General features: G+C 39.8%; 1 pseudogene; it reads right to left on the bottom strand.

Annotated features, from left to right (window-relative positions):
* Window positions 1-10,661: 10,661 nt before the first annotated feature.
* LOC105552506 lies at window positions 10,662-11,858 on the bottom strand (annotated as a pseudogene).
* Window positions 11,859-12,710: the final 852 nt, after the last annotated feature.

The raw sequence follows: 12,710 nt of genomic DNA, 5'->3' as shown, positions 1-12,710 counted from the left end.
TTAAAATTCTCCACTAGAGAGTCATATGAAATTGTCTTGATAATCCTTATGTTTGCAAGGTTTATGGTAATCCTGCTATTACTGTCACCTCCAAATTCCTGCACAAGACAATTTTGGGGGGAAAAAAATCCCCAATGTTCCCATAGTCATCACCAAAGCCAATGTATTAACTAGTTTACAGGAAATAAAGCACTTGGTATGTGCATCTGCATCCAACATTGACACAGAGGACTGCCCTGAATTAAGATTCAAATTACTTCTTGGCTTAACAGATGGGGAACTCAATTCTTGGAATTCAGACTCCACCCTACAGACACCAAATTACTCACAGATAGGAATATTATAGATGTTAACTTTCCAGCAGGACTTCATTTTGAAAGGCACCTTAAAAACTTGTTTTCTCTATGACAGAAATGTCACGTCCTTCTTCTCCCCACCTTCTCCTTTCCCCATCTCCTCCCTCTTCCCACAAAATAGTGAATCACCAAGTCCCCAGTGAAACCAGGAAACCAGACGGAGTTAACAAACACTACCATCTGCAACAGATCAAAGAAACAAAAGTGAAGACATGGAAGCCAGGGATGCATGGAGTATGGAGAGGAGCAGAGAACCACTGCGTGGGGCAATAAATGCAGGTACTTCAAGGAGGAGGGACCCTGTCCTGGATCCTACAGGAGAAACAATATCCCCTATGCTGGCAAAGTCTATTTCCCTTCTACAGTTACTACTGGGCACCTGCAGCCCTCCATACCCTCCATACCCATACCTTGAGAATATGTCTCAAGAGGGTTGGCTGTTGTTTTAATACATCTCCCCAAAGCGCATGTCACAGGACAGCCCTCGAGAAACATCTCGTGGCCTTAGCTAGTGCAGTAACAACCACACACTCTGTGTGCCACCATGTTTACATCTCCAACAAAATGGAACCTCAGAGAGGTCCTTCTTATACATCAGCAGTCCTAAAATAGATCTTTCTCATTCTCCTGGAGAGGAGTCACATTCAGATTAAACACATGACCATGGGTTTAAATAAGCAATCATCAGTCACGTGACGTGTCTTTGCAAAGCGCCTTTTTCCAAGGGTCTCAAAAATAACTTTTAAATTCTTATTGCGCTTGATCAACAAAACTATGCTAATCTCATGAAAGTCACCATGTCCCTAGATGCAAGGAATTATCTCGAAAGGCCAAAAGTGAAGAAAGCACCTTCTTGCCCAGGGTCATCTCCACTCCAATGCACAGTCTTTTCCTCCCTCCTCCAACACAGCTTCCGGTATTCCTCTTCTGTGGCACTTATAAAGCACTCTCATTGTTTACATGCCCATCTCCTTCAATAGTCCTGCAAGAAGAGTGTCATCATATATATATATATTTTTTTTTACTTTCTATTCACATCAGCTCCTCACTCACCTCTTTTCCTAGAGGGTCTTCTAACCATTTGCATTTTTCTCTGTGCTCCTTCATCAGACTACGTATGGTGTACACAAACACACACACACACACCCCCCTATCATATTAATTCTGTGAATCATCTATTTATTCCCTTTATCCATTTTGCTTTAGTATAGCTTATATTTTTTCCTGTCAATTTATAAGAGCTCTTTGTAAATTATCATTAATAGTACTTTTCCTGCAGTATATTTTACAAATACTTTTTCCAGACAGAGCTGATGTCTATTGATTAAACATTACCGCTGCCACACAATGGGTTCTGACTGCATATATCTGATACTTATTCCTTTTCTTATATAGTTTCTGGGGTTTCCATCCTTAAAAAGGTTTCCTAAGCTTTAGCTTGTACATGTGTGTTTTTCTGGATTTTTCTGTGAAATGGTAATTTGTTAAATTTGTTTTTCATCCATCAGGGAATTAACTTTATATCATTTATGATGAGTCCTGTTGTATTTTAACCAGATAGAGAACTACCTATGCCAGAATAATTTGTTAACTCATGATTTTTCCACTGAATTGGACTATAATATGTTTCAAATATTTTCTGTATTCTGATTTATCTATTCTGAAGTATCCATATTTGAATCTATTCTGTTCTAACATTTGTGTATTGCTAGGCCAATACTATCTTAGTTACAGTGACTTTATAGCATTCTTATTTTTCATACTTTTCTTGAATAGGGCATTTGACAATATAAAGCCATACAGTCATTTTATGTAATTTTTGAACACTAAGTTGCTATTCTCTTCTGAATTGCAAGAACTTTATATATTATGTTTATTTTTAGAGTTTTATCATATCATTTAAGGGAACACATATCCCCATTTCTTAGTGCTTACTGGTAAAATAGAAGATTTCAGGTCATATATTTATCTTGCATCCAGCCATTTTCCCAAATATTTTACTAATTCTACTAGAGTGGCTTTTTAAATTTAGTCTTATGTTTGGTGGTGTGTGCAAAATCATGTCAGCAACAACAACAAAAAAGATGCTTTTATTTTTTATTTTCCAGTAAATATATCAAAAACACAACTTCTTGTCTTGTTACATTTGTTAGAACACAAAAGGTAATGATAAATAAAAAAACTGATCACAGGCTTGCCTATCTAGATTCTTATGTAATTGTTTTAATAGTTCATCATTTATAATGAAGTTTGCTAGTTTTTTCACAAACAGTCTTTATTACGTTTAAGTAATTTCCTTCTATTCCTCCTTAAGAGTTTTATTAGGAATAGTACTTTATTAGGAATAGAACTTCATCAGATGGCTTTCAGAGACTTGATATAATCATATGTCACTCATCTTTTATAGTTTTTATATAATGGACTAAGTGGCTGGATTTTCTGATATGAAACCAAATTCATATTCCTAGAATAATACTTTCTTGATCATATTGTATTATCCTATACTGGTATTCAAGATATGCTGGTTGCATAAAGTGAATTGGGGAAATACTTATTTTTTTCTATAATCTGAGATAGGTTGAATAACATTGTAATTATCTGACTTTTAAAGACAGAATGACCATAAATTTCTCATTCAAACCAGGACACTTTAACAATGAAAGAAGATGCTAATAAATAATGGAAATGATGGAACTTTTAAAATATACACTAATTGACAAAATAATTGGTTTTACTGTATTGGTGGACTAATAAAATAGTTCAAAAATGATCTTCAAAAATAAAACTTTTCTTAAACTTTTTTTTTTAAGAGATGGGGTCTCATTCTGTTGCCCAGTCTGAAGTGCAGTGTTGGAATCACATCTTACTGCAGCCTTGAACAATTCTCCAGCCTTAGGACTACAGGCACATGCCACCATGCCCAGCTAATTTTTTTAAATTTTTTGTAGAGATGGGGTCCCACTGTATTACCGAGGTTGGTCTCAAGAAATAGTCCCACCGCAACCTCCCAAAGCACTGGGATTACAGACATGAGCCACCACACCCAACCTAAAATATTTTTCTATTGATTAAAGTTTATATTGAATTACAGTTGACCCTGAACAACACAGGTTTGAGCTGCACGGGTCCATTTATGTGTGGATTTTCTTCCACCTCTGCCACCCGTGAGACAGCAAGACCAGTCCGTCGCTCCTCAACCTACTCAACATGAAGACCACAAGAATGAAGACCTTTATGATGATCCACTTCCACTTAATCAATAGTAAATATGTTTTTGTCTTCCTATTTGGAATGTAGCATCCTACGATCCTTCAATTCCTTAATCTTCCATCGGCACTCCAATCCCCAAATCTGGGTCATTTCCTTATTCCCATTCTCTGCTCATCTTGCTCCTTTTTCTTTGAGACAGGGTCTCATTCTGTCACCCAGACTCGAATGCAGTGGTATCATCTCAGCTCACTGTAGCCTCAAATTCCCAGGCTCAAGCGCTCCTCCTGCCTCAGCCTCCCTGGTAGCTTGGACTCCAAGTGCCACCAGGTACCACTATGCCTAGCTAATTTTTTTTTAATTGTTATTTGAAGAGACAGGGGTCTCCCTATGTTGCCCAGGCTGGTCTCAAACTTCTGGCCTCAAGTGATCCTCCTGCCTTGGCCTCCCAAAGTACTAGGATTACGGGCATGAGCCACTGTGCCTGCCTGAAATTTTTTTAATACAGAATCCCAGGCCCCACTTCAGACCCACTGAATCAAAATCTCTGGGAGATGTTGATATCTAAAGCTTCCTAGGAAGTTTGTGATGAAGCCAATCCATAGATTGACATTAAGCTTCCACGGGGATACCCTACTGACTGTACTTTTTTTCAGGACACAATGAAAGGGATTTCTTCACTGAGGGGAAATCTAGGTTGGAAGGCCTGCCTTTACAGTGTGTTCCAATTGTTTCTTTGTCCTCAACTTGAACCTGAAGCCTGTCAGTGTTGCTTACGTTCCATTTTTGTCCCACTTTGGCACTCAGGGCTCAACAATTTCATGCACTTGGAGAGGAGTCCCCTCTTCAAGGGTTCCCACCAGACAGTCCAGAAATGACCACAATGGATGCACGTGTGAATCCTGCTCATGGCACCTCTGCCGACATGAAGCGCACACCATTTCTTAATTTCCCCACTAATATGGTTGGGCTGCTGCTCTTTATCCTCCACAGCCCCCCTGCTTCATTTATAATGGCTTTATGTTAGCCAAAATAAATGTTTCTTTACTTCTGCCCTTACAGCAAAAGTCAAAGCCAGAGGAACATGCATCTTTGCTGGACTGAATACTTCAATACGCAGTTGGCCTCAGTGAACTCTATCACAGACAGCAGCTTATGTCACTGATTTTGAAACATCTCTATGATCAGTGAAAAGATCAAGCATTACCTCTAGTGATGGCAAAATCCAAATAGCCAGTTCCAGTAACATCATTGAGTATGAGTCATATGTCTCATCGATTGATTTACCATAAATCTCCCCCACACATATCTTGATTTAAAAAAAAAAAAAAAAAAAAACACTTTGGGAGGCCGAGGCGGGTGGATCATTAGGTCAGGAATTCAAGACCAGCCTGGCCAAGATGGTGAAACCCCGTCTCTACTAAAAATACAAAAATTAGCCAGTTGTGGTGGGGGGCACTTATAATTCCAGCTACTTCGGAGGCTGAGGCAAAGAATTGCTTAAACCCGGGAGGCGGAGGTTGCAGTGAGCCAAGATGGCGCCACTGCACTCCAGCCTGGGTGACAGAAAAAAAAAAAAAAATTCCAGGCCAGGTATGGTGGCTCACACCTGTAATCCCAGCTCTTTGGCAGACCAAAGTGGGGGAATTGGTTGAGTCCAGGAGTTCAATGCCAACCTGGGCAACATAGTAAGACCTCAGCACTATAGAAAAAAAAACCAAAAATGCCTTTTCTGCTAATAGAGCAAACCACATTAACAGCTAATACTTCACTTTTTATATATACATAAGAAAACTTAAAATTGAAAATGGCGAAAATCTATTTAGAAAAGTCATTTGATTTAAATGAAAAGTCATGCTTCACAGAATGAAATAAAATGGCACCTCCTGCAGCCAGCATGTGTTAAATCATTGTCTTTGAGCAAAGTATTCTTAAAAACAATGACAAACTTTTTAAGTAGATACTGAGGCAGCTTTGTGAATTACACATTCATCACCAACATCCTTGAGAAACAGAAATTTGCTACTTAATTTTATTACTTTCCCTTTTTTAGCTCATTTCCTGACAAAAGGGATTATTCCAAAATAAATGTTAAAACAACAGTTATAGATTTACACCATACAAAAATGGCAAAACCATACCAAGAGCATTCAGACCTCACATACTTCCAACTGACCCACCAAGTCAGCCTGGCCGCTTCCAGCTTTCTGCAGGTCCCTGTGGGGACCATGGCACAACTGACTGGCACACCAAGTAGCTCACAGAGGTGGCAGCATCAGATACTTCTCCCAGCACCATCTAGACTGGAAGGAGTTGGCTGTCCTTAGCCAGCAGGGTAGGAACGTATTTCATTTTATCAGCCAGTTCTTGGCATGCTGTTCTTTAAAGGGAGGTGTAAGTTAACTTGCATTGAAAGAGAAATGGGGGGAAAGCAGGGTTATACGCATCACACCTTTCAAATTTAAACACGAGTAAAATTACTCTTCACAACACAAGCACCTTACACACCACTAGAAGAGACCACAGCAAAACCCAGTATACAAAGTGGAGGGCCACCATCCCATCTTATTTTAATGTCTTGTTAGCATAATACTTCCTTAAAAATAAGAAACTCAGAGCAAATATCAAATGGGACACCAAGAGGCTGGGACTTCTACGGTAATTGATGTTTTTGAGTCTTCTACTTGAATCAATTTTGGTCATTTGTATTTTGCTTATGAGTTATCTGCTTCTTCTCTATTTTCATATTAGTTTCCATAGAGTTTTGCTCCTAGTGTGCAAGTGTATATATATATATGTTTTGTTTTGTTTTGTTTTGTTTTTTGAGATGGAGCCTCACTCTGTCGCCCAGGCTGGAGTTCAGCGGCGCGATCTTGGCTCACCGCAAGCTCCACCTCCTAGGTTCACACCATTCTCCCACCTCAGCCTCCCAAGTAGCTGGGACTACAGGCACCCGCCACCACGCCCGGCTAATTTTGTTTTTGTGTTTTTTTAGTAGAGACGGGGTTTCACCATGTTAGCCAGGAGTGTCCGTGTATAATTCTTTCCATCTTTCATGCATCTGTAATGCATTTGTTTCTTTGTTCCTAATCTTGTTATACTCTTGCTCTTTTTCCAGTATTTTGTCTCATTTAGCCTTCCTACATTTTTTCCTTATTCCATTAACTCTCACTTGTAACTTTATCGGCCCCTCTTCCCACCTTGTGTGGATGTTGTTTGTTTGGTTTATGAGGGGTTGGAGGCAGGTAGGTGCTCTGCTGTCCTCTTCTTCATGAATAATAAAGATATTTACTATTATAAATTTTTTTCTAAGTAAAGTTTTGAGTGTATGCTATGCCTTAAAGATTTGGGTATAAAGTATACTTTTTTATTCCTTTCCAAAGAACCTTTTGCTTCTCTTTTATTTTCTCTTTGATCAAAGGTTTATCTGGGAGAGTGTTTCTTAGTTTCCAAGTAGTTATTTTCTGGTCATAGGTTTAGTATTGGTTTCTAATTTAACTGGGTTGTGGTGAAGAAATGTGATCTACAAAATCTCTACTTTTATATTTGTTATGGTTTTACTTTATTTTGGCCAAGTAGGTTAATAAGTCTATTTTTCGAGTTATTGGGGCTTGGAAAATTACACATATCCAAAGAAATGCTCCCTAAAAAGCCTCATGGTGATGTGGCCAGGGAACCTGCCCTGCCCCCTAAACATTAAATCACAGTAACAATTGCCCCTGTTTCATTGCCCCATTGCAAAATGCATTCTAACTTGCAAATCTGGAACCATTATACCGCTAAGTAGAAAACAAGGCAATTAATTATTTTTAATAGTCAGTTAATTATTTTTAATAGCCTGATGATTGTATCATCTTGGAATTTAATCAAAACAAACCAAAGGCATGCAATACTCCTGAGTTATGCCCAGCAATAACTTGGTTTAAGTTTTCATTTTCCAACCTGGCATCTCAATTCCTACTCAGTATTAGTAGCTCAGGCAAACCTGCTGCCCACCCACAAATCCAAAACAAAACCATCTGTCTCATACCTCAGAAAGGCCTCAACATGATCCACTGAACCCTTGAGATGAAAGAGATCAGAACTAATTCTTTTTTCTCAGCTCACTGCAACCTCCGCCTCCTGGGTTCAAGTGATTCTCCTGCCTCAGCCTCCCGAGGAGCTGGGATTACAGGTGTCTGCCACCATGCCTGGCTAATTTTTTGTAATTTTAGTAGAGATGGGGTTTCACCATGTTGGTCAGGTTGGTATCAAACTCCTGACCTCAGTTGATCCACCCACCTCGGCCTCCCAAAGTGCTGGGATTACAGGCATGGGCTACTGTGCCTGGCCAGAACTATTTCAAATACAAGTAATCCTGAAATATTTAGTCCCACTGAGGTTTGAAGATTCTGTACTCAGATCAGTCTTGGTGATACAGGACTCATACAATGAACACACTTAAGAGCGGAAATCTTGTTTAAAATCACCAAGGAAATTCCAAACTTCTACAAAAGAATTAGCGGATATTTTAGCAAGGGTACACTTGGAGGCAGGATGTTATTTCTTCTGAAAGTTCATAATGATAAAGTGGAAGCTTCCTCAGCTGTCTGGGAGTTTGAGGGAAAAAACATATTATATTATTGAATACCTATTGTGCCAGGCATGGTACTTGGTACTAAGCATTCTACATGCATTATTTCCTTTATGTTTACAAAAGTAGTCATTATTTAAAAAAAAAAAAAAAAAAAAGCTTATCTACTTATAAACTGCTGATAAGTATCACATTTTTAAATGGTTAGTAACTGACACAACAGGAAAGCCTCACTGAGGCATAGTATTAGCTATAAAGTTGTCCCACAAAATGGGACATTCACTATTTAACCATTTAGGGTTAAATTGAGACTCCTAAATTGCCTCTACATCAGGAAAAATTACCTTAAAATTTCTATGGTTTCAGTTTGTGATTTCAGCAAACATTTGTTTCAAACACAAACTGTTATACCCACCCATTTACTTTCTTTTTTCTTTATAGAGACAGGAATATCATTATGTTGCCTAGTTTGGTCTCAGACTCCTGGCCTCAAGTGATCCTCCTGCCTTGACCTCCCAAAAGTGCTGCGATTGCAGGTGTGAGCCACCATGTCCAGCCCATTTACTCTGAGGTAATTGTTACATAGTGAATAAAATATTCAAGCTCTTCTAATCAAATAAGGTCATGAAATCTAATCCCACACCTGACTTTTATTTATACTATTGAACTGAGCACCACAGAGGCAATTCTAACTACTAACCTAAACAATTTTTTAATTGGCACAAAGTTCAAATATACAACCTGCCTTTCATTTTAGATTCATCTTCTTTTCATCCATCTTCACTTTGCATCCCAGTTTCAGCCATGCTAAATATTTCTAAGTACTCTAAATTTCACATTCACAGATTCCTTGGTTCTCCATTTACCAAGGCCATTCTTCCCTACCTTTTCCACCTGACCAATAGCTCTTCATTCCACACACACACACACAGAAAAAAATGTCACTCAAGGTGTATCTTTTCTGTAATCTCCCTCCTACTCACCTTTCCCCATCATATAGTTAGACACCCTCTTCCAGGCTTCCTCTCTTCCGTAATGCTCTTACTTTTATTGCTCTATTCAACAAACACTTCTAAAGCTTCTATTATCTACAGGTTCTTTATTAGGTGCTGGGAATACAAAGATAAATAAAACATAAGACTTCAAGTGGTGTCAAAAAAGACAATCAGGCCTGTCAGCTGGTCAGAGTAGCACCAGGTTTCAGGAAAGCACTCAGCATTTTGAGCCCAGCCCTGTAAGACCTGGAGAATTTCGTGGGTAGAAATGTGGGAAGACAATGGAGAGAAGGAGGAAGAAGGGCCTTCTGGGCAAAAGGAATTACATGAGCAAAGTCAGAGAGGTGGGTAAGAGGTAAGCTTTGTTGATGGCAGAAAACAAGTTTCTCCATCCCAGGCATTTCATTTAAAAAACAAACAAAAAAACTTGAAAACTCAGGAGGCTGAGGCAGGAGGATTGCTTGAGGCCAGGAGTTCAAGACCAGCTTGGGCAACATAGTGAGACCCCAGGTCTTAAAAAATATTTTTTTAAAGAACTTTAAAACTACTTACTTATAAATGTTTTCAAGCTATAATAAAAGCAAAAGATAATCATGGAAAGTAAATCCTAGTTTTATTCCTAATTGTTTGTTAATTTCTGGTGCTTTCTTAAACCCAAAGAAGGCTCATTAATTATCGTTTATGTGTTAACAACACCTTCAGGCACAGCCTCCCTCCATAACTGAGTGGTCCACAGATTTGCACTACAGGTTCCCCAGCTACTTTCCAGGGAGAGACAAGGGGAGGTCCTGAGGGTTCTGCAGCCCCTCCCTGGGCATCCTCTGCTGAGTCAGGACTGCTCCCTGGGCCAGGCTGCCCTGGGAGCCCCCCCACACCCTCACCCCAGGCTCTCAGGCCCTGTGCCTGCCTCAGGTCTTTCTTGCTGCAGCCTGCTCCAGCCCGGCCCCCACCCCAGGGGCAGGCAGCCCCTCCTGGCTTCTCCTGTAGGGCACCTCCCTGCCCCCAGCCCCCCAGGAAATGGTGCTCTCCAGGCCCTGCCTCTGGTCCTTCCCGGGCTGCTGCCCCCTCAGCCATGTGGCACTTTTGAGCTCCAGACCTAGGCCAAGGGGAGGTCTCTGACCCCTTCCTCGGCCCTGGGCTACCCTTGGGTCCTGCTCCTCAGGCCACTCCCCTGTCCCTGGCCCTGGGGAGGAGGCTGCCCTGGTCATGGCCCCCTGCCCATCATTCCTGACTCACCACTGTTCGCAGGTGTACCATTCCTGCCCTCTCCTCAGCTGCAATTGAAGGCTTTAACTCTGCACACTTTGGGATCACAGTTGTGTCACTGTGTATTAAAAAATCAGAATAAATCAAGCAGGTCTCAAAAAAAAAAAAAAAATGGAATCACAGGTCAACATTATTACCCCTCTCCAGCAAGGACTGAATAAAAGGCAGTGAGCAAATATACTTAGTTTAGAATAAGTAAATCTTTAAGTAGATTAATGACTTCTTGCTCATTACAAACTATTTTGTTATAGAGGAGGGATAGTTCTAATCTCTGAAAATTAAACAAAATGATTTAATTGCTGCCACATCCGTACACAATAATGTTCCTGAATCTGGGTGGCAGAACTGGAAGAATGTGGTTGTACACTGATTTTGCTTTTGCTTTCCATGAATGGCCAAGTCGGGCAAATCAATGTACTTCAGCAACTCACAGTGGCATTTCACGGACATACAAGATGAAAAGACCATAAGCTGCTTCTTTCGTTTCTTCTTAAGGAATGTAAAGAGCAGAAGGAATCTCTTTTTGGAAGGACAAACAACATATCCCTGTTCAAGACCATCCACTGTTGCATTAGCTTTATCATCATCAACACCAACATACAATGGCTCCTTTTTCAGAGAAATCCTTGTCAGGCCTTCAACTTTTCAAGTTTGGGTGGCAGAAAAGAGCATAGTCTGTTTACGTGTTGGCAAAAGTTTAATAACTTGCTTTAATTCTCCTTCAAACTCAACATCCAAGCTATGATCAGCTTCATCAATAAGCAGACACTGCAGGTTTTTATACATAAACCCTGGGGGATTCTGCATATGGTCCAGCAGACGGCCTGCTGTGGCCACAATGATGTTGATCCCATTAGCGAGTTTCTGTGCTTCAACAGATCTGTTACTGCCACCCATTATCAACCCATAAGTATGCACATGGCAAGTCAATAGCTCCTTAAGAATACCAAACCAAAAGTTTGCATGGCTAGTTCTCTAGCAGGTGAGAGAATAAGGACTCCCGTTCCATCCCTGGGCATGAACTTTAACTTAACAATGAGTTCAACTGCAGGGATGAGAAAAGCCAGGCTTTTACCACTGCCTGTTTTTGCAGCTGCTAGAAGTCCCTGCCTTCCAGAAGTGGTCTGATACTTTTATGCTGAATTTCAGTCATGTTTGTAAAACCCGTTTCTTTTATTGCCTTCAGAGTGTTTTCATTGACAGGATTACATAGAGAAACAAATGAAGTATCCTCAAAAGCTCCTGTCAGTCCCGGGGTAGGCTGGGCACCTCACTGTCATCTTCATCATTATCTGGCTTCTCCACATTATTTTCTGTTTCTTTAGGAGTCTCTGCACTCTCTTCTTCAGATTCCCCTTTGTTTGCAGTTTTTGCTTTTTTTGTATCAGGCCCAGTATCATTTGGCATTTTCCTCTTTTTCTTCTTCTTTGTGTTTTTTGATTCTGAATTGGGAGAGGGCATGCCCTGCTCATTTTGCGCCCAGAATAATTGGGTTTTCTTCGCTACTTGAAACAATCCAAGGTTCCATTAAGTGAACTTGACTTTTCCTGGTCTAAAATTTCTGACATTCAGTCCCAGCTTGAGAAACTGATTGAAAAGAACTACTTTCTTCATAAGTCAGCCCAGGAAGCATATAAGCCATATATATGAGCCTATGATTCCCATTCTCTGAAACAGATCTTTAATGCTAATAACTTAAATTTGCCTCCAGTTGCTCTGTCATTTGGTTTCAAGGTACCTCCCTTTGTTGATCTGAACATCAACTGCAATGAAGGCAAGCAGAAAAAGTGAGGGGGTGGTGGTAGATTTGGCTACCGGAAAACCAAGAAAATCGGGAAGTTCAAAATCTTCAAACACATTAGCAAGAAATCATCCGACAGCAGGCAGTTCTCTCACTGAAGACATGCCTTTCTTTCATCTTGAATAACTTTATCCTAAAATGAATTTTCCCCTTGATTTAACAGGATTTTTGTAGCCTTTAGAATTTGGACTTATCTAACAAGAGTATAAATTGACTTGGGTTCCAAGCACTGTTACTTCTATCAAGTCTCTTTTTTATTTTGGGGATATAAAACAGGCTTTACTTTTCTTGGATGCCCAATGGCAGAGCAAGGAATATCTGGTCTTTCTTGTGATTATATAATATTTTAATTTTAAATATCCCTCCCTCATACATACAAATGTATGTTATTATTTTAATATAATTCTTTTTGTACCTTAAAAAAAATCTATGTTAATACAGCAATGTTATCTCATCTGAATACTTTTACAAATGTCATTTCATTTAATACTTACAACAACCCTTCAGTTGAG

The sequence above is a fragment of the Mandrillus leucophaeus genome, unplaced genomic scaffold (genome assembly GCF_000951045.1).
Source record: "Mandrillus leucophaeus isolate KB7577 unplaced genomic scaffold, Mleu.le_1.0 Scaffold56, whole genome shotgun sequence".
NCBI classification, from domain to species: Eukaryota; Metazoa; Chordata; class Mammalia; order Primates; family Cercopithecidae; genus Mandrillus; species Mandrillus leucophaeus.
Note: the sequence above shows the minus strand (reverse complement) of the source record. Positions and strands in the feature narration are given on the sequence as shown.